The following is a 25,091-nucleotide window of genomic DNA, read 5'->3' on the forward strand; positions in this document are numbered from 1 at the left end:
TTGTGCTCCATAACTTCAGACTATCTTTCCTTTGAGGGTACAGAGAGCATGCTGACATGAGAAGGAATGCATTGACTTAGCTTCATAGGAAGCTGATGCCTGCTTCTCCTATTTTTCTTTGTTCAGCTGTGAAGGCCTATGAAACCATAGCATCTGCCACCACTTGGGACTCAGTGAAATGACCAGACAAACCTTTAATATCACATGGAATCTTAAATTTCACTAGCATTTCTCCATCAAATGACAATGTCTTACACATGCTAGAAAAGTATCTCAAAACCCATCAACCTGAACTAAATTATTTGCCTTCTCTGTCTCCATGACAACACAACTTCCTTCTTGAGAATTCTGTACCCATGTATGACACCTACCTCTATCCAGTCTCCAGAACTCATCCTCTTCTATCTGCTAACCAAATATATTAAGCTAGCAAATTCTTACTACATCTCAAATCCATTTTCTTACTACATCTCAAATCCATTTTCTTAATAATCCCAATGTTTCTGCTGAATGCTTGAGCTACATCACTCATTGCATAGCTTTAAAAGCTTCCTTGTTCATCCCCACCTCAGTGATTTTCTGAAATGCATATTTCATAGTATCATTTTCCGCCTTAATTTGCCACTGATAATCCATAGCTTTAAGCATGACATTGACTAATACATTCATCCAGAGTCTTCCAACTTGCTGTTGCAAGTTACTGGCTTTCAAATTTTAAGTCTTCCCCAAATGTAACTAATATTCTGACTATAACAAATTAAATAATAATTTCTCTATTTTCATCTCTTTTGTTTATGAACATGTTGATTACTCATTAGACATAAAATTTACCATGATATCTTTTATCACTAAAATGTCATTGGACAACATGTTTGTAAGCAACACAAATTTTCTATGAAATGAGTAACTGAATGGGTAGAGGAATCGAGTCAGCTTCCTGACTAGAGAGAAATTCTAACTTTATCAATTGAGGTACAGAATGAAGATTCAAGTAAAATAGTATAAACACAGTTCAGGAGACAGTGAGCTAAATATGGGAGAATTAGGAACTCTGCAGTCTCACAGAATATTTTTGCTAAATGATGTTAGCACCTGAATTTGAGTGAACTAACAAAGTCCTCCAAATCAGGGAAGATAGAAGCATTCAATAAAATATGCAAGTTCTCATACAGGGTTGAAAACCTCATAACTGTGCGGAATACATGACTGCTGCTTAATTCTGTGTTAAAAATTGATTCTAACCAGTGAAAAAAGCCTAAAATTGTACCAGACATGAATTCTAAAAAGTTTAACAAAAATTATAAAGTACATCTTGAAATTATTTACTGGAATGGAAATTTGTCTATCATATTAAAATAGAGCTTGTATGGCATCCAACAAGAAACATCAGATATACACCTGTTTAGGAAATCACTATATATTATGTAGAAAGATAGTCTACATAAAATAATCCAGAAGTCACACAGGAATTAGAACAAGAAAATTTTAATATGTACTAAAACAGTAACTCCACAGGTAAAATAGATGTTTTATGTATTTGTTTTAAAAGATTATTATATCTGCAGTCAAAATATTAGATGATAGATTTTGAAGTTTACCCCGTAAGGAAGAATGGATATGAAGACAGAATCCCTCCTACTTCATATAAGAAACATACCTTTACTTCAAAGACAGACTGTAACATAGAGTTAGGGGTTGGGAAAAGATTTTCCAATCAAATGGACCCAAGAAACAAGCAGGGGTAGCAATCCTAACATCTAACAAGTAAAATTTAAACTAAAATCAATCAAAAACATGAAAGAGTTCATTTCATGTTCATCATAAAAGAAATCCATCCTGCAAAGTCTCAATTCTGAACATGCATGACCCCAATACCAAGGCATCCACATTCTTAAAAGAAATATTAATTAAACTCAAATCACAAATAAAATCTCACACACTTGTAGTGGAGACTTCAACACCACACTCTCAGCAATAGACAGATCCACAAGACAGAAATTTAATGAAGAAACAAAGGAACTAACAAGAGTTGTGACCTAATTGGCTTTAACAGACATCTATAAAACATTATAACTACACACAAAAGAATATACCTTCTTGTCAGTGCCACATGGAACTGTCTCTAAAATAGATAACATACTTGATGGCATAACAAATCTCAACAGGTACAAAAAATTGGAATAATCCCCTGTATCATATCAGACCACCATGCTTTCAAGTTAGAATTCCATAACACAAATTGTAGAAAACCGACAAACTAATGAAAATTGAGCAATGCACAATTGCATCACTGCTGGGTCAAAGAAGAAATAAAAAAAGAAATTAAAGACTTCCTAGAATTCAATGAGAATGAAGACACAATGAGAATGAAGACACAAAATACCCAAATTGTGGGACACTTTGAAAGAAGTGCTAAGAGGAAAGTTCACATCATTAATTGCCCACATGAAGCTACTGGAGAATAGTCACACTAGAGAATTGATAGCACAGCTGAAAGCTCCAGAACAAAAAGAAGCAAACTCACCCCAGAGGAGTAGATGCCAGGAAATGATCAAACTGGTAGCTGGAATCAATAAAGTAGAATCTAGGAAAACAATACAAAGAATCTATGAAAGAAAGTGTTGGTTCTTCGAGAAAATCAACAAGGAAGACAAAACTTTATCCAAACTTTCCAAAAGGCAGAGAGTCAACATGCTAATTAATAAATTCAGAATTGAAAAGGGGGACATAACTGGGACACTGATGAAACTAAGAGAATCATCAAGTTATACCTGGAAAACATGCATTGCCTAAATTTTGAAAATGTAAAGGAAATGGACAGTATTCTGGATAGATATCACTTATGAAAATTAAATCAAGAACAGATAAGCAATTTAAATAGACCCGTAACCCCTAATGAATAAAAGCAGTTATCAAAAGTTTCCTAGCCCAATGTACTCTCTCGTATATGGATTTTAGACATAGATATGAGGAGTGCCAGCCTATAATCCCATGGCCAGAGAGACTGGGAAACAGAACCTTTATTCAGTGACTGATGGAAGAAGAGGCAGATTCCCACAGCTAAGCACTGAGCTGAACTCAAGAAAGCCAGTAACAGAGAGGGAGGATTGATGATCAAAGGGATTAAGACTGGGCTGGTGTAACCCCCAGAAATAGCTGACCTGACAAGGGTTAACTCTTGAATCCCAGGCTTAGCCTGGGAATCCAACATGGGACTGATCAAGACCCCCTAAATGGGGGTGTCAGTGAGGAGACCTAGGTAATCTATTGAGTCTTGGATAGTAGATCAGTACTTATCCCGAGTATACAAATGGATATTGGGCACCCATCCAACAATGAGAGATGCATTCTCACCCTGAACTCTTGGGGGAGTGTCTAGGCTCTGCCCTGGATGACATAACAGACTATGGACACCCCCTATGGAGGGCCTCACCCTCCCTGGGGAAATGAGGGGATATTGGGGGGTTTGGGTGGAGGGCACGTGAGGAGGGAAGGGAAACGGAGAGAGACCTGGAATTGACATGTGAAGCGACCTTGTTTCTAATCTAAATTTAAAGTTAAAAATAAATAATAAGAAACAAAAAATAACTTTCATTATATAAAAAAAAGTTTCCTAGCACAAAAATGTCCAGGGCCAGATGGCTTGAGTGCAGAATTCTACCAGAAATTCATAGAACAGCTAATACCAATTCTCTTCAAAATATTCCACACAATAGAAGCAGAAGGGTCATTGCCAAACTCTTTTTTTACAAAGCTTCAATAACCTTGGTACTGAAGCCAATCAAAGACAAAATTAAGAAAGGAAACTACATACCAATATTCCTCATAAACATTGATGCAAAAATGCTCAATAAAATACTGGCCAATCAAATCCAAGAACATATAAAAAAATCATCCACCATGATCAAGTAGGCTTCATCTCAGGGATGCAGGGAAGGTTCAATATACAAAAATCCATCAATGTACGGTGCCATATGGAACAACTAAGTAATAAAATTCACATGATCATATCTTTAGATGCTGAAAAGCCTTTGACAAAATCTAACACCCCTTCATGATAAAGGTCTTGGATAGATCAGAGATAACAGAAACATACCTAAACATAATAAAAGCAATATTCAGCAAACCAAGAGCTAACATCAAACTAAATGGACAGAAAATCAATGTGATTCCTCTAAAATCAGAAACAAGACAAGACTGTCCACTCTCTCCATACATCTTCAATACTGTATTTGAAATTCTAGCTAGTGCAATAATAAAACAAAAGAAGATCCAGTGGATTAAATTGGAAAAGAATAAGTCAAACTATCACTGTTTTCAGATGATATGATGGTTTATACAAGTGACCCAAAAAACTCTATCAGGTAACTCCTATAGCTGATAAACACCTTCAGCAAAGTGGCAGGATAGAAGATTAACTCATAAAAATTCAGTATCCCTACTATATTCAGTTGACAAATGTACTGAGACAGAAATCACAGAAGCATCCCTCTTTACAATAGCCAAAAACAGCATAAAATACCTTGGGGTAACACAAACCAAGCAAGAGAAAGAGCTATGTAACAAGAACATGAGTATCTAAAGAACAAATTAAAGAAGATATCAGAAAATTGAAAGATTACCCATGTTCTTGAATAGATAGGATCAATGTAAAATAAAAATGGCAATCGTGTCAAAAGCAATCTACAGATTCAATACAATCCCCGTCAAAATCCCAGTACAATTCTTCAAAGAACTTGAAAGAACAATTCTGTAGTATATAGGAAAAAACAAAGCACCCAGGATAGCCAAAAAACCCACGTACAATAAAGAAAAATCTGAAGGCATCACTATCACTGACTTCAAGCTGCATTATAAAACTACAGTCCAAAAATCAGCTTGATACTGGCTCAAAAATAGACAGGTAGACCATTGTAATCTAAATGAAATCCCTGGTATTAAGCCACACACCTTTAACACTGGATTTTTGACAATGAAGCTAAAATCATGCAATGAAAACAACTAAACATCCTCAACAAATTGTTCTAGCATAACTGGATGCTGGTGTATAGAAAACTGCAAATAGATCTATATCTATCACCATTAACAAAACATAAGTCTCAATGGACCAAATACCTCTATATAAATACATCCACACTGAATATCGTAGAAGAGGAAGTAGTAGGTACCCAAGAATGAGTTGGTACCTGACAGTGCTTCCTGAAAAAAAATTGCCAGTACCACAGACACTGAGATCAACAATTAATAAATGGAACCACCTGAAACCGAGAAGATTCTGTAAGGCAAAGGACACAGTCAAAAAAACAAAACACAGAATGGGAAAACATATTCACTAATCCCACATCTGACACAGGGTTGATTTCCAAAATATACAAAGAACTCTACCACAAGATCTAGCAATTCCACTCTAAGGCATATACCCAAAAGAGGCACATTCCTACAAGGGCATAAGCTCAACTATGTTCATAGCAGCATTATTTGTAATAGTCAGAACCTGGAAACAACCTAGATTCCCCTCAACTGATGGTTGGAGAAAATGTGGTACATTTACACAAAGGAGTACTACTCAGTTGAAAAAAATGGAATCTTGAAATTTGCAGGCAAATGGATGGAACTAGAAGAAAACATTCTGAGTGAGGTTACCCAGTAACAAAAAGACAAACATAGTATGTACTCACTCAGATATAGATTTTAGACATAGAGCAAAGGATTACCAGCCTACAGTCTACACTGCCAGAGAAGCTAGAAAACAATAAGGATCCTAAAAGAGACATACATGGTCCCTCAGAGAAGTGATAAGGGACAAGATCTCCTGAGCTAATTGGTTGCATGGTGGGAAGGGAGAGGGAATTAGGAGACAGAGAAGGGGAGAAGAGGAGTGAATGTCAGGACATGACAGTGCAAGAAGATTGAGTCAGGGCGAGGATAGAGGAAAGCAAGGAAAGATACCACAAAAGAGTGGGCCATTGTAGGTTTAAAGAGAAATCTGCCACTAGAGAAATGTCCCGAGATCTACAAGGTTGACCCCAACTAACAATATAAGCAATAGTGGAGAGGCTACCTTATATGCCCTTCTCCAATAATGTGATTAATGACTAACTTATATGCCATCCAAGAGCATCTAGTGGTTGATGTAAGCAGAAGCAGACAGCTACAGATATACACTGAATTGATCTCTGGAATCCATTTGCAGAGAAGGAGGAGTGATAAGCCAAGAACTAAGACCAAGCTGGAAAAATCCACAGAAACAGCTGACCTGAACAAGCAGGAGCTCATGGACCCTAGACTGATAATCGGGAATCCAGCACGGGACTGTCCCAGACACCCTCAACAAGGATGTCGGTATGGAGGTCTGGATAACCTATGTGGCCTCTAGTAGTGGATCAGTATTTATCCCTAGTGTATTAATGGACTTTGGAAGTCCACTAGACTTAGAGGAATATTCTCTCAACCTAGACAAATAGGGGAGGTCTATGGCCTGCTCCAAATGATATGAGTATAACAGTCTTTGAAGTTGCCCCATAGAAGTCCTCACCCTCCCTAGGGAGCAGAAAGGGATGGGATAGAGGTTCAATGTATGGCAGTGGAGGAGGGGAAGCAGAATGAACTGGGATTGGCATATAAGACAAGTTTGTTTCTAATTTAATTGAAAAAAGAGAAAAAGAAAAATTAAAAAGAAAGGATATGAAAACAATAGCACAAACAACAGAATGAAACTATGAGTATATAATTTAAACAACCATTAAAATAGTAGAAAATAAAGACATTTAATAAACTAAATTACAAACAAAATTTTCAATTTGTGTAAAGGCAGTCAGAGCAAAACAGTGAGCTTTTAAAACAGGCTACACAAGCAAGTGTGGTTTAGTATACCCATAATCCTAGTACTCTATGAAATGGAAGTAGAAGAATAGTATGGATGCAAGAAATGGAATAAGAATTGAGAGGGATGCAGAGATATTTCAACATATGAAAATCCATCAATGTAATCTACCACATAAACAATCTGAAAAAGAAGAATCACATGATCATCTCACTAGATGCTGAAAAAGCCTATGGCAAAATCCAACACGCATTCATGATAAAGGTCTTGGAGAGATCAGGGATAACAGGAAGCTCCCTAAACATAGTTAAAGCAATATACAGGAAACAGACAGCCAACATCAAAGTAAATGGATAGAAACTCAAGGGTATCCACTCTCTCCGTATCTGTTAAATATTGTACTTGAAGTTCTTGATAGTGCAATAAGACAACGAAATGAGATCAAGGGGATCCAAATTGGAAAGAAAGAAGTCAAACATTCAGTGTTTACAGAGGATATGATAGTTTATGTAAGTGACATGAAAAATTCTACCAGGGAACTTCTAAAACCAATAAACACCTTCAGAAAAGTGGGAGGATACAAAATTAACTAAAAAAAATCAGCAGCTCTACTATATATAGACAATAAAGGGGCTGAGAAAGAAATCAGAGAAATATCAGCCTTTACCATAGCCACATACAACATAACATATCTTGGGGTAACTCTAACCAAACAGGTGAAAACCTGTATGACAAGAACTGTGAGTCTTTAAAGAAAGAAATTAAGGAAGATACCATAAAATCAAAAGATCTCCCATGGTCTTAGATAGGTAGGATCAACATAATAAAAATGACAATCTTACCAAAATAAATCTACAGATTCAATACAGTTCCAATCAAAATCCCAGCACAATTCTTCACAGACCTTGAAAGGACAATCCTCAACTTTATATGGAAAAACAAAATACCAGGATGGCCAAAACAACCCTGTACAATAAATAAATTTCAGGAGGCATCACCATCCATGTCTTCAAGCTCTACTATAGAGCTATAGTCCTGAAATCAGCTTGGTACTGGCCCAAAAGTAGACAGGTAGACCACTGGAATCCAATTGAATACGTTGATATTAACCCTATAACCTCTGAACACCTGAACAAGAAGCTAAAACTATACAATGGAAAAAAGAAAGCATCTTCAACAAATGGTTCTGGCATAACTGGATGCTGGCATGTAAAAGACTGCAGATAGATCCATATCTATCACCATGCATAAAAATTAAGTACAAATGGATCAAAGATCTCAACATAAATGCAGCCATACTGAACATCTTAGAAGAGATAATGGGAAGTACCCTTGAACCAAGTGGTACAGGAGACTACTTCCTGAATATAACATCAGTAGCATAGACACTGAGATCAACAATTAAAAACTAAGAAGCTTCTGCAAGGCAAAGGTCACAGTCACCAAAAAAAAAATGACAGCCCACAAAATGGGAAAAGATATTCACCATCCCTACACCTGGCAGAGGACTGATCTCCAAAATTTACAAAGAACCAAGAACCAAGTCTCCCACACACCAAAGGATCCAATTAAAAAGTGCGGTCAGAACTAAATAGAGAATTCTCAATAAAGGAGTATAAAATGGCTGAGAGACACATGAGAAAGTGTTCAACATCCTTAGCCATCTGGGAAATGTAAATCAAAACAACTCGGAGATACCATCTCACTCCCATAATAATGGCCAAAATCAAAAACACTGAATTATGCTGGAGAGGATTTGGAGAAAGGGGAACACTCCTCCACTGCTGGTGGGAATGTAAACCTGTACAGTCACTTAAGAGATAGGTATGGAGATGCCTCAGGAAAATGGAAATCAGTCTACCGCAAGATCCAGGAATTCCACTCTTAGGCATATACCCAAAACATGTACATTCATACAATATTGACATCTGCTCAACTATGTTCATAGCAGCATTATTTGTAATAGCCAGAACCTGGAAGCAACCTAGACGGCCCTCAAATGAAGAATGGATAAAGCAAATGTGGTATATTTACACAATGGAGTACTACTCAGCCGAAAAAAAAAAAACAACGGAATATTGAAATCCAAAGGCAAATGGATGGAACTAGAAGAAACCATCAGGAGTGAGGTAACGCAGCCACAAAAGGATGAACATCGTATGTACTTACTCATATACAAATTTTAGACATAGAACAAAGGAATATGAGCCTACAATCCAAACTGCTAGGGAACCTAGGAAAAAAAGGAGGACACTACCAGAGACATTCATGGTGTCCCACAGAAGAGGAAAGGATCAAGATTCCTGAGCTAATTGGGTGCATGGGGGAGGGCAGAGAGAGATAGGAGAAAGAGAAAAGGATAAAAGCAGGGGAGAGGAGGACATGAGGGAACAGGAAGATTGAGTCAGGAGAATAGAGGAGAGCAAGAAAAGAGACACCATAATAGAGAGAGCCATTATCGGTTTGAAGAGAAGTTTGGCACTAGGGAAATGTCCAGATATTTACATGGTTGATTCCAACTAACAATCTAAGCATAGTGGAGAGACTACCTTAAATACCCTTAGCTTATAATGCGATTGATGACCACCTTATATGCATCCCAGAGCACTCATCCAGTAACTGATACAAGCAGAAGCAGATAGCCACAGCTAAAAACTGAGCTGAACTCCTGGAATCCATTTGCAGAGAGCTAGGAGTAATGAGCAAAGTTGTCAAAACCAATGTGGAGAAAACCACAGAAACAGGTGACCTGAACAAGCGGGAACTTATCGACCCCAGACAGGTAGCTGGGAAACCAGCATAGGACTTTTCCAGACCCTCTGAATAAGGATGTCAGTTTGGAGGTTTGGGCAATCTATGGGGCCTCTGGTAGTGGATCGTCATTCATCCCAAGTAAACGAATAGACTTTTGGAGCCCGCTCCACATAGAGGGATACTGTCTCAGCCTAGACACAGAGGGTACAGTCTAGGCCCTGCTACAAATGATATGACAGACTTTGAAGATCCCAAAGAAGGTCTCACCCTTCCTGGGGAGCAGAAAGGTAATGGGACAGGGAGTCATTGGGATGCCGGGGAGGAGGGGATGGAGAGGGAACTAGGACTGACTGACATGTAAAACAAGCTTGTTTCTAATTTAAATAAAAAAGAATACAAGATACATTTTAATATTCTACAGGAGGTACACCTTGGCTTCAAATAAAGACACTACATTACACTAAAAATACAAGGTATTCAATGGTAAAAGAACAAGGAACACCACAGTAATTTCTATTATAAAATCTGAAAAAGTAGATTTCAAAAGTTAATTGGAAAAGTTAAGTATCATTTTATTCTGTTCAAGAGAAGAATCCATTAAGAGTACATTAAAATTTAAACATATATATGTACTATACTTGGGTTCAACCAACTTCTTAAAAGTAGTATGATCAAACATTAATCCAAGGATTAACTCAAAGCATTAATAGTCGATGACTTTGATACCCCACATTCACTTTCACTAAATGTTATCCGAACAAAAAACAAATGAACAAACAGATAAAATGGAGAGAGAGTGTAGTTAAAAGATATTTAGATCAAATGGCCTTGATGTATAAAATCTACAGAAATTTATATACAAATGCTTCTCAGTAGATCATGGAATTTATCTAAACTGGACCACATATGAATAAAAAATCAAATCTCCACAAATATACAAAAAATTAAGTAATTCCTTGCATTCTGTCTAGTCACAAATAAACAAACCTTAAAAACATTCACAAAAAAGAAGCCACAACATATACACAAACTCATGGAGCTTAATTATCACAATGTTGAAAAATTAATGAGCCACTGATAAAATAAAAAATTAAAACTTTAAGAATCCTGGACCTAAATGAAAATGAAAATACAACACACTGAAATTTCAGGGTACAAGCAGCATAGTCTTGATTAGGAAATTAACAGCTCTAGGATCCTACACCTGGGAAAAAATGAGGAATAATTCAAATAAAAGATTCAATATGTTTACTAATACTTGGACAAAAAACAGCAATAATAACAAAAAAGATATGCTAAGTGCAAAGTATTATTCAAAGCAACCCATCCTAGTTCAACCACATTGCTGTGACAGAATACTGACCAGAACCAACTTTTGGGGTGAAGGGTTTATTTAAGCTTACAAGTTACATTTCACCATCAAGGGAAGCTCAAGCAGGAATGCATGACAGGATCTGGAGGCAGAAACTGAAGCAGAAGCATTGGAGTAATGCTGCTTACTGTCTTGCTCTACCCTAATTTCATATGCAAACAGAATTAATTGCCTGAGTATAGCATTGGCTGCCTTGTTCTGGTCCCTCCCACATTAGTCATTAGTTGACAAAATTCCCTTTAGACATGTCAGCAGGTCATTCTGATGGAGATAATTCCTCAACAAAAATTCCATCTTAAGCGAAACTAGTTTGTATCAAGTTGAAAAAACAAACTAAACAGTGCTATAGTGGTTTGAATAGACTAATTTGTATGAATTCTTTGCCCATAGCAAGTGGCACTATTAGCAGGTATGGCCCTGCTGAAGCAGCTTAGACCTCGTTGGAGAAAATATGGCACTGTGCGAACAGGCTTTGAGGTAGCAGACATGCTCAAGCTATGCCAAGCACACAGCTTCTTCTGCTGCTTGCAAATCAAGATGTAGAACTTTCAATTACTTCTCAGCACCATGTCGTTCTGTGCTGCCATGTCCTGCCCTGATGAATATGAATTAATCCTCTGAAACTTTGAGTCAGCCCCAATTAAATATTTTCCTTAATAATAGTTGCAGTGGTCACTGTGTGTTTTCACAGAAACCCAAACTGGGATATGCTGGGATAGGCCTGACCATGTTTTTGTTTAGTGTAATTTGGACTTTGAAACTTTGATTTAGGAAAACAGTGGAATGTTTAAGTACTGCCTAATGGGTCATACTAGTCAGACATTGAAGACAGCAGTGCTGAAAGTGATTTGAACTGTGGCTTCCTAGTTCAAGATGTATCAGAGAATTATTTTAATATGTTGCCTTGAAATAATTCTTGTAATATTTTGGTGAAGAATGTGACTGTTCTGAAGAGTCTACCTAAGGTTTAAGTGAAGAGATTTGGATTAATACCTTTGGCAGAGGACATCTCAAAATAGCCTACTACAGACTCTATCATGTGGTTATTAATGTTAACTCTAATGAAGAATTATAATGAAAAGGATCAAACTGAGTAAGTGCAAATACAAAGTGTACATTGAGGTGAAAGGGGGGGGGGGTACCAGGAAGTAGAATAAAGCTATGTCCTGTGTTCAAAGAGATAAACAGATTAAGAAATGGAACAAAGGGTATGATCACCTCAGGGCAATACCTACTTAGCTAGCTTCCAATTAATGAAAAAGAATTAAAGAACAGCTTAAGTCTAAGCTTGGTGGTACACACTCAGAAGGTGGAATCTGGCAAATTTCTGAAATTGAGGTCAGCCTGGTCTACAGACCAAGTTTCAGGGCAACCAATCACAGACAATAAAGGAAACTTTTGAAAAATAGAAAGTTAGTAAAGATGTATTTGAATAAGGGGGCCATATTCCAGCCCCTAAAAGCAGCAGAACATGGCAGCTTCAGCCACTTGGTTCTGGCTTAAGAATCAAAGATAAAATAAAGGTTATGAAATCTCTATCTGAGACTTAGGAAAGCCGCTGAGGTTAGGCATGTGTCAGGGTGTCAGCCTACCAAGGTGAGCTGCTAAAAGGAGTGGAAACATCCCAAAAGGGAGAAGTGTGTTGTAGTCAATAACGACAAAAAAATTGCAGGTCTAAAGCATTTTGACATCAGACATGAAGATATCTGGTTTTCAGTCTTGCTTTGATTTCCTTACTATGCTCCTTTTCCTCCATTTTGGAACAGTAACATATATCCTTTGCCACTACTTGTTGGGAGTATATGATCTGCTTTTTGAATAGCAGAAGAGACTTTAAACTTTGGATGTTTAATCATTGTTGAGACTGTGAGACACTTTGGGGACTTTTGAAGTTTAGCTAAATTTATTTTGCATTATGTTATGGCTACAAACCTAGGAAGCCAGTGAGTGGATTGTGGTAGTTTAAAAGGTATGGTGTCCATAGACACATGTATTTGAATGGTTGGCCCATAGGGAGTGGCCTTATTAGCAGGTGTGGCCATGTTGGAGAAAGGGTGTCACCTTGGGGGTGGGCTTTGATTTTTGCAAAGTGGGAAGATAACAAAATTAACCAAAATCCAACCAACCAAAAAAATCAATAGCCCTTTTATATACCAAAGAGAAGCACAGTGAGAAAGAAACAGGGAAAGAATGCCACTGACAAATGAAAAACATCCATAAAAACCTTGGAGTAATCTAATCAAGAATGAGCTTATAGAAGGTAGATAAGATGAAAGGTAGAAGGAAGGACATCTGGGTAGGAAAGTTTAAACATGAAGCATAGAAGAGATGGGGGAGATGAGAACGTATATGTTCTAGTTAAATGAGAAAAGCAAATGGAGCTCTACAACTATTGTATAATTTAATTTAAAATATAATTAAAAATAGTTGGAAATCCAATGCCATATCTCCATAATGCTACAATTAAAACCTGTGGGACCCAGGGTCCTATATGTATTACTTTCCTATGACTAGTTGATCTCAGAGGCCTCCAAAAAATACAAGCTTTCTACCTGACTCTTAATTGCTTATCAGAACCATATGATAAGACTCTATACTGTAATACACTACACACTTTCCTCTATAGAGAGACTTTCTCCCCCCTGGCTAACTTTCATAATGCTAGAAGATACTGGTAGAGAAAGACAAAATGGTTTTAAATGACCATCAGCTCTACAAACTACAAAACCAACTTGCTAGACAAGATATGACTATTTGTAAAACAATGGTGCAATTGTTAAGTGGGGAACCAACTACTCATTGGCTGGATTTGAGGAGGGAATACATGTTGGTACTGTACCTTTGACAAAAATTAATGCTTTAAGTTCTGATAAGCCTCACCAGGGAATTGACTCCCGTTGTTTAGCTAAATTGACACAACATATAAGTGACTTGAAAATATTTCCTTATGCCTATAGACAAATATTTCTCAGTCTTAATTGCAAAAGTCTGTCTTAGAAGTGGTGAATCAAAGACTGCTGGATGCTAAAGTTACTTAGAATAGGGGCCAGTTGAGTATTAAACACTTAATATAGTTTTGCCACCTATTAAGAAGAAAGATTTCATTTTTTTATTTGTATGTGTTTATGCACACATGTAAGCAGGTGTCCACAGAGAGCTAATAAGGGCATCAAACCCCAAAAGCTACAATGTCAAGACTTTCTAAGACACCAGATATGAGTGTATGCATTTTTAATTGCTGGGAAATTTTTCCAGCCCCTACTACCTCCTTTGAGGCTAAGGGTCCTCAACTGATGGGGGAAAGGAATGCAAAGGAAAGAAGATATGGGAAAGAGGTAGCAAAATACCCTAAACTCCCACAAGGCATAGCTGTCTGCATTGCATTTGCATAGGAAGGGGCATGTCAATAGTCAGACATGGGTGGGAAAAAGAGCTCATGATTTCTGTCTAAACCTCTGATAGATTCTTTGAGAGAGCCATTATCTTCTGTTATGTACTCACGAGAGGGTCACCAAGGCTCTGATATATGGTTCCAAATTCAGTAATTTTTCATGATTCTCTAGTTAGTAATTCAAATATAAATTCATAAACTTAAGCATTCTAACACAATGCAATTCACAAACATCATTTAACCTTGGCTACATGGCCCTAGTTAAAAGCATTGTCTCACAAAATGAAACAAAAGGCATGAATTTGTGAAAGGACCAATAGAGGGGAAAGTAGATGACAGGAATGAGAGGGATCTCAGATAAGGTATGGAGAAAGACAAATCCCAATTTACTGTCCATATGTGTAAAAATGTCAAGAAATTAAATAGTTGCTGAGAATTTAATGAGTTGCACAGAATTAGATATGCTACTAATTTCCAGACAATCCAATATTGTCTAAATTTAGTCTGAACAGTGCCATTGTCTTAAAATAATATATTGCACAAAAAATTATAGAGACTGTATACTAATACACTCATGAAATCCAGGTCTATAGAATTTAATATCTGAAAAACTTGCCAAAAAATGTAAGCTAATTCTTTTATGTTTGTTTGCTTTTTTGTTTTTTTATATTTAAATTAAAAGCAATCTTATTTTACATACCGATCCCAGTTCCCTCTCCTTCCTTTCTTCCCATGCCCAGCCCCCACCAATTCCCCATTTCACCCCCTCATCCACTCCCGAGGGATGGTGAGGCCTTCCATGGGGAATCACCAAAGTCTCTCATATCATTTGGGGCAGGGCCTTGATGCTCCCCCCCCATTTATCTAGGCTGAGAGGGTATCCCTCTAGAGAGAATAAGCTTCCAAAGTCCATGCGCTAGGAATAAATACTGGTTCCATTGCCTAAGGTACCATACCACCCCGAACATGCCCAATTATGTCTGATCTTGGAAGCTAATCAGGGTTGGGCCTGGTTAGTACTTGGATGGGAGCAAATTATTGATGCCCAGCTTCTTAAGCCGTGAATCACCACCCCATATAAATAATTGAATTTGGGAGTCAATCGATATTTGGAAACAAGAAAATGTTTCTAATCATAAATTAATAGGAAAATGTTTAGTAGCAAATGTTTATTCAGGCTGAGGTTTGGGGGTTAGGATACACAGGTATTGTATCATGGGATTTTACTACAGTATTTGGTTCTATGTGCATACCATGTGTACTTTGAATTACAATTGTTCTCAGGGTACACAATATGAACAAATTCTGTCTGCTGGGTACAGATGTGAGATATTATATGCTGTGAAGCACACTATGTTAGGATTTTCTTAAAAGCTTTTCTGCTCATTAATAAATGGTGATATACTTATAGAAAACCAAGACCTAACAATATTTTCCTACAACCGTTCCTTAGCATATGAGTACAAATCAGTATGTTTTTATCATTGTATTTTTATAGAATCCAGAATTTATAAATTCATATCTGTGGTACTAATTTGAATTTCATGAAAAATCACTAAGTTAATTTTGACTTAAAATTAGGGTGAATTGCTAACATCTTCTGAAATTGTTTTACATATATTTCTGCTATTTTTTACTGCATTTTCACACAAGGCAATATTCTTGCCATTGAGTAGAACAAAAGTGTTATGTCAAGCAACTCTGGAAAACATTGATAGAAAATAATTTTTATAATAAATTTCCTTATTATTTATTATTAGTAAGTGATTTAGTTATTTTATGTACATGTTTCTATCTTCAGTAAGCGAAGTAACTGGAGTAGAGGACACACTTCCTATTCTAGCTGTGGCATGGTGTCAATGGGCAAAAATAAATAACATACCAAGAAATTGTTCAGATGTCCAACTTATTTTATAACAATGACAGCAAAGCTAAAGTGTCAACAGTAAATAGAATTGCATAAAAATCTAAAATATTTAAAATTATAGTTAATTCTAGAACTTACTCAGTTGGTGAAGTATTGTGTGCTGTATAAGATTTTACTGTTGTGACAAAATACCTGAAATTAACTACTCAAAACAAGAAATGATCTGTTTTAACTCATGACTTCTATACTTTCAGCTGATTGTCACTTTTCCACAGGTCACTGCAATAAATTACAGAGATCCCATGGCAGATAAAGCAAAGTGAGCTCAACAGCCCCCTCACAGTCAGCAGCTACCTCCTGAAGATGCTTGCAGGAGACTGAGTCTTCAGTACAAGACTCTGTGGGTATATTTTAGATCTAGTCTGCAGAAAACTCTCACTCTCATATCTACTTCATCTTTAATGCTCCATTGCTGTGAGTGTTATAGGTTAATTTGCTTATGAATCATTAATCCATCTCTCAAGATTGGACTCTAAGAGAGTAAGGTGTGACAATATGAACAAAGGGGTCAAAACCATAGTAAGGAAACACAAAGAAACAACTGACCAGAGCTAGTGAGAGCTCAGAAACTCTGGACTGATAGCTGCAGAATCTGCATTAGACCAACCAGATACCCCTGACTACAGGTGACAGTTGGTAACTTATGAGGTGACTGTCAGTATGTCAAGAATCTGTCCCTAGTACATGGAGTGGCTTTTGGATCCAATTTCCTATGGAGAAACACTTTGCTCAGCCTAGACACAGTTGGGAGGGCCTTGTTCAGGTCTCCTGGTAGTGAAAGAACAGACTTCTTTGACTCCACATAGGAGTCCATACCATCTCTGAGGAGCTAATGGGGGGAGTCAATGTGAGATATATATACATACACAACACACACACAACAGAAGCACACACACACACACACACACACACACACACAGAAGCACACACGGGCACAGAAGCACACACGGGCACACTGTCATGCACACGGACCAATGGACCACAAACACAATGCACAAATCCAAAGTAGCTAAGTGGGTACTTCAAAAATAAAACTAATTATTGCTATTAATGCCTTAAAAATAAAAGAAACTTGTGTGTTTTATGTACTTTCTGAGCTTGACTCTATGCTTATAGTTCATGGAATAGTATAATATAAAAAACGTAGTTCTTTTCTACTAAGTAAGTTGAATGTAAAATCAAAGCAGGAGTTATGGCTCTCTTTCAGCCTTCAATCTCTCTTTGAGGGAAACTGGAGTCGTTAAATACTTTCTTCTGACACGCATAGTTCTTGATAAATGTTAGCTAAAATATATTTGTCCATTATTGCCAAGCGACAGGCTCAATTATTTCTTTTATTTTACATTTTGCACTTCTGGTTTGTTTCTGCTCGCTTATTTGTTTTGCTTTTGTTTTTATAAATATGGAAGTTCTTTGGGTCAAGCCCTTGTCTTTCCTCTTTTCCATCTGTTCTTCTGCTTGGAGAAAATAGACTTCCAATGTGACTAGTGTTGTTAATCCTCTAGAGTCAGGCGGAAGTTCTGGAGTCCAGAAAGTTCAGTTCCCCATGATACTACCAGGGATCTTGTACCATTAGTGACCTCTGGGATCCAGACTCAAAGGACTGATGATGGATAACATTTTATTCAAAATTAGTATTCTAGATCACCTATCCACCTCACCCCACTTCTGGTACCACACTATGCTGTGTGACTTTCTGATCTTCCTCTCCTTGTAGAATACTGTACATTTTCCTATGCCTCAGAGTATGGCTTGACTCAGTATCTTCATGTGAAGCTCTTGGGATGCCTATCCTTGTTTATCTGTAACCTCATTTTCATATATATTTCCCTGAGTAAATATATTTACTACCATATTTATCTATGCTTTCCTGATCAAACAGATATCATTTTTGGTATTGGTGATAGCAGAAAAACCTGGAAATGGAGTCTTCATTGCCTTCAATTGTAATTTAGCTACAACCAAAGATCTTCCCTATTTCCATTTTTAATGCCTATAAATTCATTTCTCAAAGCAAATACTTATCTAATGTCCATTGCCCTTAGTGATATTTTTGTTTACAGGACACTCTCATGTTACTGCTATTATAACGAAATTGGCCTATTAGCATTAAGAAAACTTCACATCTGTCATGGTAAGTCTCTGAGGAACATACATGGAATACTTTAACTGCAGTAACATAAAAACTTTTTGTTCAATTAAACAATCTTTCTCCCTCAGGGACTAGTAGCATGGAAAGTCATGTAATTTTATTCTAATTCTTAAGCCAATTATCTGATTCTAATAAGCTTAGATATTTATTCAGTATTCCTGCTCTGCCTTTAAAGAGTATTCACTGAGAAGTTACTGTTTTATATTTTTAACATTTATTTATTTTAGTTTTTGAGTTATAATTAAACCTGTATCTCTTTAGTGTGCCTCCCTCCACACATTCCTATACAACCTACGAACCTTTCTTTCAAATTTGTGACCTCTTTTTTCCTTGAGTTTGGTATGACCACATATGTATATTATGTACACTACCATTAATTATATGTAAACACAACCTACTCAGTATTCATAAGTTATATGCATGTACATAATCAGGGCTGACTATTTGGTATTAGATAACCAATTGGTGTTCTTCTTCCTCCTTGGGGAAGACTGATTACATTCATTACTTCTTTGTATAGGGTTGAAACCTGGGATTTTAGCCATAAACTTTTGTATGCCTATTGATGCAAACTTGTACAGCCACTTTGGAAAATTTATACAGTTCTTCCTCAGAAAATTGGGAATCAATCTAACTCAAGACCCAGCTATACCAATCTTAGGGATATACCTAAAGGGTGCACAATAATACCACAAGGACACTTGCTTAACTGTGTTCATTGCAGCATTACTCATAATAACTAGAATCTGGAAACAACTTATACGCCCCTCAACTGAAGAATGGATGAATAAAATGTGGTACATTTACACAATGGAGTATCACTGAGGAAGGAAACTATAAAATATCATCCTGAGTGAGGTCATCCAGACTCATAAAGGCAAACATGGTTTGTATTAATTCACAAGTGGATATTAGCTATAATGTCTATAGTAAATTTTTGATCAACTTTTACTTTTCTTTTTCTTTTTTTGGGGGGGTTGATAAACAATTTCTCTGTAGCTTTGGAGGCTGGCCTTGAACTAGCTCTTGTAGACCAAGCTGGTCTCAAACTCACAGAGACCCACCTGCCTCTACCTCTGGAGCGCTGAGATTAAAGGCATGAGCCACCACTGCCTGGCCCTCTTTTACTTGTGGTCTTACAACAGTTTTCCATGCTGTGACCTCAGGTGTGTAATTTTGGTATATATTGCTTTGTCCTCAAGGTCTGCAATACAATATTCAGCATACTGTTTATAGAATTCATATATATTGAATGTGGTGGCCCAATCTTGTAATCCTATCAGTGTGGCATTTAAGGAAGGAGGATTGGCACCAATTTGAGGTCAGTTAAAACTCAAATAATAACAAGGTAGCAAGCAAGAAAATAATCTTTTATTGTTTGTTAACTAGAATGTAAATATATAATCACATTCTTAGGTACCTACTTCGAAACCATGAATTATATCAATATTTACAATATATTGTATTTAATGCCATTTTCCATTAGAGCTTTGATTAACTTTAACCTTATATCATTTCTTCCTGTGCTGTATGAACAGATCTGAAGCTCAACATTTTGTAAACACTCAGGTAGCATTTTCTAGGGCAAAATGGAAGCCCCTTATTCAAAATAATACTTTTGGCAGGAGAGGTCTGCTGTACCCTAATAACTCATTGTAAATAATATTGTAGTTATTGATTTATGGTTCATGTCTGCCTGAAAAATGTGAAACAAAATATATTCTTCTCTATGCCAAACTAATGAATCAGAGATATGACATACTTTCTTTTATAACAGTGTTTATGTGTGAGCTGTTTTGAACTTCTGTATCCACTGAAATCTGAAAGCCATTATTAACAGAGGAGAAAAGAACATTTTTGAATGTTGTTCTTGATAGACAGAGAATCCTGAAGGGAAAAAATACAACTCGAATTTATTCTACATTATGTGCTTGAAAATATTTTAAAAGTTTGTTGGTAGGTAAGATGCATAATCTACATGAATCATCAAACTGGCCCAAGCAGTTTTGTTAATTAAAGCTCATTTTGTCTGTAGTTTTAATATAGAGAATAGATTGGATTCAACAATATTTTAATACTGACTGCTTAAAAACTGAGATAAAATAAATTCCTTAAAATTTTTGTCAATACTGTAGGTAGCAGGTATCTATAAATGCACCAATATTATATGATTTAATCTTCAACTTCGCAGTATAAAATATAAATTGAATGAAATAAATAGCAAGCTCATAATGCTGCAAGATATTTATTATGCTATTTCACTGTATAGAACATAAACATATTAAAATGTACCAAGCTTCACAATTACACAGATGACAGAATTTGGACCTGGAAAGAGGTCTCAGTAAAATACTGACCACCAATCCTAACACCTGAGTGCCATCTTTGAAACACACAGAGAGAAAGGAGAGACTTGACTCAACCAAGATGTCCTCTGACCTACAAATACACATAGTGGCATTTGCACACACATGTACACAAACACACACACACACACACAAATAATAAACAAATCATTAATACATAGAATCATTTTTTAGGAATACCCAACATTGAAATTATTTCTAAAACCAGTAACTTTTCTTTGACAACCAGTCTAAACTCACTCTTATTTTGTGGTTCTTGCTTTAACATGTGAAAAAATCTTTTTGACCTTTTGTTTCATCCATGACCTTTTAATAGAAAGTCTGATTCCTGGGATTCTAGGAATTTTGTGCCACTTGATTCAACGCTATACCAGAATCTCATAAAATGAAGTTTGATGCTATTTGAAGAAACTCGGGTTCATCTTCCCTGAAGCTTTGAAAATAAGAAGAAAAGTCTTTCCTATATTTGGAAGTATCCTGGCAATGAGAAAAGAGTAACAAGAAAAATCACTGTAGAATGCTGTTTATTTGATTCAAAAGACAGTCTGCTATTTCATGGACCATTTTATTCTTTGACCGGCTTCCCCGAAGAGATTCAAATACAGCCAGGTTGAAAGGCTGAATATGTCAAGAGTATGGATCACTGAAGCAGAAGCTTCATCTTGCTGCTTAATTTTCTGCCTGGAGCACTCTACAAATGAACAGAGCCTTCCTGGGTACTGAGGTTGCCTTAGACTCTAGGGGTATCAGTGCATCTCCAAGGGCATCAAGATGTTTCACCACACCAAACCTCCATGGGGAGGCTTCTCAACAGATGTTTCTAACCAAACCTACAATTATCTCTTTGCAAAGCTTTATATAGTTTTATTACTCTATAGCCTGAGATCTGGGAAGCAAGTTGTAAACCGGTTTTGTTGAACATCTTAAGCAACAAAGAAATCACCAATTTCACTTCACGACATACACTTAACAGAGGTGTAGATCTAGATCTGCTCACTCTAAACAGTGTAGTTTTCTGTGTCCTTTGATTCCTATGTATGTTTTAATGTCACCATTATCTTGTCATCTCACTAGGAGATAGCACAAACGCTGAATGAAGTCTGTATTGCTAAATGTGGGAAGTGATTCATAAACAGTTATTTGGGAAGATCCAAAAAAGATGATTTGCAAAATTTATTGGCCAGAAATAAATGTACTCCATAACACTATCACTCGAATGCATGGCCCAGTGAATGAGTGAGTTTAAAGGTCAAATGAGAAATAAAAATGAATAAGTCTCACATGAAATTTTCATCTCCCCACTTAAAAATACTCTGAAAAGAGATGAGGGCCAAACATCTTATTCTAATGGTGTTCTAAAAAGAACAATATTTTTAAACCATTTGCCAGCACAGTGTTCTTCCGCAAAGAAAATTAACTGATCAAGGTTTTCATGCACACCCTCTCAGAACTATAAGATATGGGTTTAAATAATATTGTTAAGAATATATATAACACTATGAATGAACACATTTTCAAAGAAGGTAATCCATAACAGAGGGAAAACCACAAACAAAATTTAGATAATATTTGTCATAGACTGTTTTACAAAAGGCCAAAGTGAATCATGTAAGTTAGTAGTACCCTTATTCAGGGAATAACTACATCAAAACTTAGGTCTAATTCATGGGGGCAAATATTTGAGGACGAGCACTGGGTAGGAAGTAAAATTCTATACATTGAACATGTAATAATGACGTGGGAAGCCTAAAAGTGAAACATGAGCTATAGAAGAAAAGTCGTAGAAAGGATGTCATTCCTTATCTGGAGTTAATGGCTACTGTTAAGAATACAGTGCAAATGTAGAGGCCACATATTATTTCAACTTTTCATGTAGTCACTTATATACATATTACTTAAAAATTAGTTAATATTGTTATCATGCATGTAACACATGGTACAAAAGATACATGTAGGGATAATGCATCTAAAAACTGAAAAAACAGGATAAACACACATAGAATAATTACTCTAATTTTGGTTGACTAATTAATGAGTATCACAGCATCCCAGTATTAATTACTATGATTTGTAAGCTGTAACAAGCTCATCAGTGTGTTTCCCTGTTTAGTCCTTGTCCCAACTTATGATTGAAAGGTTAGCAAAGAGGAAAGCTGGGCTACACAGAAATTAGCTAATTTCAATTTGCACATTTATATTTTCTTGACAACTCAAGTCTGAAAAACCTTCCCATTTCTCAGGATATGTCCAGTGGAGCTCTGGTATTGTCTCATTATTACTTATATTTATCTGCTGTCACAGAAACATCAATGCATTTTTCACAAACAGAATTCAGAGAGACCTAGGACAACCATGCTGACTGTGCAAGCTGAACTCTCTTAAGTGTTCAGCACACATATAATGTGTGGGACTAATCTGACCCTCTCAGCTACAGAGAAGCAGACTCTGGTGCCTGCCTTTCCCACTTTTTCCATGATGTCACTTCATTTCAGTTTTAGTCACTTTTTTGCAGTGTTCTCTGTTATGTATTGATTATACCATTTATGGTGTGAAGGGTTTTGATTCTCTGGGTTAGACTGCTCTCCAGTACCAAGAAAGATGTCTCCGTATTTCACTTTTACTCTAGCATATTGAGACCTCCCATTTTCATAAATGTAGGTACAGTAACACAAAAATTCACAGTGAGTGAACATTTAAATTATTTTTACCATAAAGTATTTTATAAATACTTAAAAGACAAATGTGCACAAAAGTTTTGTTTGTTTGTTTGCTTTACCTTTATAGCAGTTGATACAGTAGAGAAAGATATATCTGGAAGGTTGAAATTTGAAAAACACTTTTAGCTTGCTACAGGGTGCCACTATGGAATAGAACATCCAAGGATGATGACATGGGATGCCTCATTTGAATTAACCATTTCTCTTCTGTGTTATAAAATAAAGTTTTCCCAAATGGCATCCATCATCTTGATGGATATAATCCAAGTAGATGTGACTGTATGCATTTCAACATTCCATCTGCATGTACATGTAAATTCTGCTGTAATACTGTTTTTACTTACATACACAAGCATCATCTCTTGCGAGGCTTCTTCAAACCAGGCAAAGAGAGGATGTAATTTCATTCTGCTTTTCCAATCTAGGTTCTTGTGTTTTTTGACCACTTACTTTAACTGGGTGGTGGCCCATGCTTCTCTAATTCAGAGCTGTCTCCCAAGGAAAGTGGTGAAAGTCAAACATTTGCCATGCCACTGATGATGTATTGATTGTCTAATGCAAGGGGCTTTATGACTTATGCTTGCTCTTCAGGGTTTTATCAAAATCATTCATGTGACATGGATGTGGAAGAGCAAGATTTAAATGCATGTGTTTGAGAACAGCATGAAACTGAATGAAGCCATTTTTTACCTCCATATCTGTTATTACTACCCTTCCAGGCTTCACTGAATGCCTAGTATACTGCGCAGTCCCCAAACAAGAAAAAATAGGTTTCATATTCAGAGCAGAGAAGATCAGTGATCAAATTCTATAGGGGTAGCAGGTCTTGTGCCATCTGTATAGTTGGTAATACATGTACATAGAATATTTTCATTATTAAGTAAAATACATTCTAGTTTGCTGAAAAAATAACTGAGCAGACAGAGACTATGTCTCATATACAGAATGCTGACTGGGCATTAAATTGTGTAATTTCTACTTAGTCTATTGATGTTTAGGATCACATGGTTACAATATTTTGATGTCGAAAGTGGCTTTATCTGGAACTCTACTATAAACATTTGCAGGATGTAGTGTATACAAAATGGCTTTTATTTCTCACAATCAAGTTTGGTTTGTTTGGAAAAACAAGCCTTGACTAATAATTTATACTAATGAAGTAAGAGCATGTGTGATGAACAATGAAGAGAATTGAGAAGAGGGAAACAGATGGGTAGGGAGGGAGAACTTGGCTGAAACACTGAAGAAAATCCTTTTTCTGCAAGCTAGAGATCTTAAAAAGCCAGTACCATAATTTGGCATGAAACTAAGGGCCAGAAAACCATGAAGATGACGGAGTGAATCCCAGTCTAAAATGAGGTATGTACTAGGATAATCATTCAGGCAGAGGAACACAGAGCTGAGATGTTCCTGTCATTTTATTCTATCTCCCAATATGAAATTAAATTGAGGTAGGTTACAAATAAAGTATAAGTTGGCACACACCAATGAACTTTGTGATCTCTCATTTAGTAAAATTAATTTAACTCAATATTGTGAAACTTGAACAAGTTGTACAGTCATATAAAAACAAGTTGATCTTCATTTAC

The sequence above is a fragment of the Mesocricetus auratus genome, unplaced genomic scaffold, assembly GCF_017639785.1.
Source record: "Mesocricetus auratus isolate SY011 unplaced genomic scaffold, BCM_Maur_2.0 Super-Scaffold_100676, whole genome shotgun sequence".
In the NCBI taxonomy this organism is placed as follows: Eukaryota; Metazoa; Chordata; class Mammalia; order Rodentia; family Cricetidae; genus Mesocricetus; species Mesocricetus auratus.